This window comes from Herpailurus yagouaroundi, unplaced genomic scaffold (assembly GCF_014898765.1).
Source record: "Herpailurus yagouaroundi ecotype Mexico unplaced genomic scaffold, PumYag 189, whole genome shotgun sequence".
NCBI lineage: Eukaryota > Metazoa > Chordata > Mammalia > Carnivora > Felidae > Herpailurus > Herpailurus yagouaroundi.
In genome coordinates, this window is record NW_024412420.1 from 11263753 (window position 1) to 11267516 (window position 3764).

Sequence of the window (3764 nt, forward strand, 5' to 3'; positions counted from 1 at the left end):
CCCCCCAACTCCCTGGAAGGAGGAGACACCCCAGCGGGGGGGGGGGGGGGGGGGGGGGGGGACCTGTTAGGGGATAAAGGCAAGGGTCTGGGGAGAGGGGGACACTGAGGACATTTTGTAGGAGGCAAAATAACCAGGATGTGTTTGTTGCTGAGATGAGAGAGGAAGGCGGAAAGGGGCTTGCTGAGGTGAGCACCAAAGGCGTGGGGGAGGAAGGTGGGTTCTGGAGAAAGGATGGCGGGGTCGGCTTTGGTCATGTCAAGCCTGGGTGCTGCGGGCCCCCCGAGGGCGGAATAAAGTCTAGCCCGGGGCGCAGGAGGCATGGATGACAAGGGGAACAAGGGGCTTGTTGGATGGGCAGAGGAAGAGCGGTGCCCAAAGGACCCCCGTAAGGAGCTGGCAGGCAAGGACAGAGGCAGGCTGGTCCTGGAAGCAGTGGGGCGCCGTGGGGCTGTCACAATCGTATGCCACGCAGCGTGGGGGTTCTTGCAACACATGCAGATTCTAAGAGGGCCTCACCCCCGGGAGGCTTTCAGGAGATAGGAGCCCCCCCCCCCCATGTATTCTTATAAGCCCCTGCTCCGTCCCACGTGATGCCAATGGGGGTTGCCTCTGGACTTCACTTTGATAAACTCTGTCAGGAGGGTCAGGAAAGAGGGAAACGAACGGCAGCTCGAAGGAACACGGTGGCCGGGGGGGGGGGGGGGGCGGGCAGAAAAGCGACCGCTGGGGTTGGCTGATTGTTCCGGCAACCGCACCCCACCTTGGTCCTTCTAGCTGCTCCCCCGGGTGGGAAGACAGACCACAGATTCTGTGAGCTGGGTGCACGGCCCCGTGCTGGAGGCAGCACCCCCCCACCCCCACCCAGGTCTGCCATTCAGGCTAACCCTCCCACACCCTGCCCTGCATACAGCAGCAGCTCAGGAAGGGGGCAGCAGCCGGTGCAGGGGGCCCACCCCTCGGCCCCCAGCCTCCTCAGTGCACCCGCCGCCAGGTGCAGTTGGCATTTGCTTATAGCACCTCTGCTCCCACCGGCTTCTGCCTCGCCCTGGGAAGGATCCTGTCTGCATCCCTCTCCATCCCTCCCCTCCCCTCCCCTCCTGGGGGGGGGGGTGGGCAGTGCTGTGGGGAAAGCAAACAGCCCAGTAGGTGCCCGGTAGGTTAGGTCGGTGCTTATTGAATGAATGGGAAATGGGGTTCCTGATGCTTTGAAAGGCAGAGAGTGGATGCCCTTGAGCCAGCCAAAGCCAAGAGGTCTGGGGGGGTGGGGGTAGCGGGAGGGGGGGTGGAGGCAGCCACCGATCCTGATTGTCGATAATCTCTCATGTTTACCAGGCAGTTTGCACTTTGCAGTAATTCCAGCATCAAGTGTTACGACGGATGCTACATCCAGGGGACCGGGGGGGAGCCCCGAGACAAGCCCTGATCCAAATGAGGGGGCCAAGGACTAATCACAGAGAACTCAGTCCTGTGATCCTGTGATATGAGGATCGGCCTGGCCGCGGCGGCGGGGGGGGGGGGGGCCCCGGGGGAAGGGGAAGGAAGGAAAGAACCCTTCCGGAAGAGGAAGCAACTCCTGAAAAGGCCGGAGATGAAAGCAGTGGAGGTGGGTTTCTGATGAAGGCGACATGAAAGGGTGCCTTGTCCCACACAGAGTCGCGGGGCTCCGACTTTCATGTCCCGGGCTGGGTGCGGAGGCACCGCTGTGATGGGCAGTCCTCGGGCGCACGGAGAGTTTGGGTTTTGGGCTCCGAGAGAGAGATGGAGATTAGCCAGCCGAGACAGGGCAACACAAGCTCCCAGATGGTGGGCAGTGGTGTAAAAGTGGAACCCAGCAAGTCCCCAGTGAGAGGGGAGACTAGGAGGGGCCGGGGGGGGGAAAACTCTGCGAGACATGACATTTCAGCTGGGATGTAATGACCTGGAGGCCTTGGCCCCGCGCAGAGCTGGGGAGGGGGCTTCCAGGTAGAGGGAACAGTACACGCTAGGACCTTGGGACGAGGAAGCGTTAGCACCTCGGACAGACTTGAAGGAAGTGAGTGTGGCCACGGAGCGGGGAGGGGGCGAGCCAGCAAGGCGGGCAGGGCCGGGTGGCCCAGGGCTTTGTGGGTCTGGTTAAAGATTTGGGGTTTCATCCCGTGATTAAGGTGTTTCGGGTCTATTACAAGTTTTAAACAGGGGTCAGAGGTGCCCTCGCCACGATCACTAGAAAGGTCACTCGGACAGCAGTGCGGAGGGTGGAGAGGGGAGGGGTAAAAGTGGAGGCTGGGAGGTGCCCGTGGGCTGAGTGAGGACAGACGCCACGGGGAGAAGGGCGCGACGTTCAAGGGGTGCAACGGAGAGCAGTTCGACTCCGGGACACGCGGTTGAGGAGTCAAAGGTGACTCCCAGCTTTCTGGCCCGGAGGACAGGGCAAAGAGCCGGTTTGGGGGGGGGGGGGGGAGATGCAGCACCCCCCACCCCCTCCACAACAGGAGGAGTGTAAGGTGCCATGGGGTGGGTGCTCAGGGGCAGGGAGTAGCCGGGGGCAGTGTGCAGGACCCACTAGAGGGACGAGACTGGGAGGTGCAGGAGCCCGGAGGATCATCGGAGGGGAGATCGCTAGGAGCATGCACAGAACAGAGCATGGCAAGGGTGCGGGCGGGGTGGGGGTGGGGGGTCTACCAGAGCCAGGGGTGGAGGCAGGAGGCAGGGGGGAGGAGGGAACCGGCAGGGCGAGGGACCAGGGAGCCAGGGAGGCAGGTGGGAGACCTCTGGCCCCGAAGGCCCTGAGGGAAGCCGCCCACGAACATCCTGAGTCATTTTGCCCATGCCCCTGCCCCTCGCGGGATCTCACCAGCGGACAGGGACCTTCTCCTGGCTGGCAAGGCTCCCACGGGGGCTCTCGCAGCGTGGAGAGTCCAGCCCGGATGAGGGAGCATCTCTGAGATCTGCTGTCTGGGCGATCTTGGGTGAACCTCTCCTCTTCTTTGGGCCTCAGCGGGAATCATAGTGCCCACCTCATGGGGGGGTGGGGGGACTGACGGGTGTGAGAGCATCTGGCCCTCTGCTGGGCGCCTAGTACCACCCCTGGTCTTTTGTCCGAACCGAGCCAGTGGCAAGTGCCTTGTAAACACAGAAGCGCTGAAGAAAGGGATTCTGGGCCCGACTCCTCGCTGCCACCTCTCAGTATCTTCAAAGGCGAGGAACGAGGCGGGGAGAAAACAAGGCCTGAGCGGGGCCGCTAAACTGCAGGCCACCTGGCCCGGAGCCGACACCTGGCACCAGGGTCACCTGTCCGCCACCTGTCGGCTGCACCCGGGTCGCTGTGGTCAACACCAACTCCCGCAGGGGGCGACGGAGAGACTGCGCGGGCGTGTCGCGTCCGAGGCGAGTGGGGTCAGCGCGCCACCTGGCGGGCGCTTGGGGCGCCTCCTGTAGGCGCTTTGCGGGTTGCCCTCCGCCGGCAGCGTCTCCACCCCCGCGCTCCGGCTGGTGCGCCCACCCCTCCGCGCGCCGGTGCCCCGCGCCCAGGGGTCTCCTGGAGAGCCTTCAAACGGCCTGTGGCCTGTGCTACCCAGAGGCGTCGTTCCGCGCCCCAGTCCTGGAGGCAGATGGCCTGGATCTCAGTCCTGGGGCCGCCGTGTCTCGGGCAAATGACTCCACCTGTCTGTGCTCCAGTTTCCTCGTGGGGGCAATAAGAGTATCCACGTTATAAGGTTGTTGAGAACAGCGTGTGGTACACAGTAGGTGCCCCATAAATGCTGGCTATTGTTACATTCGCC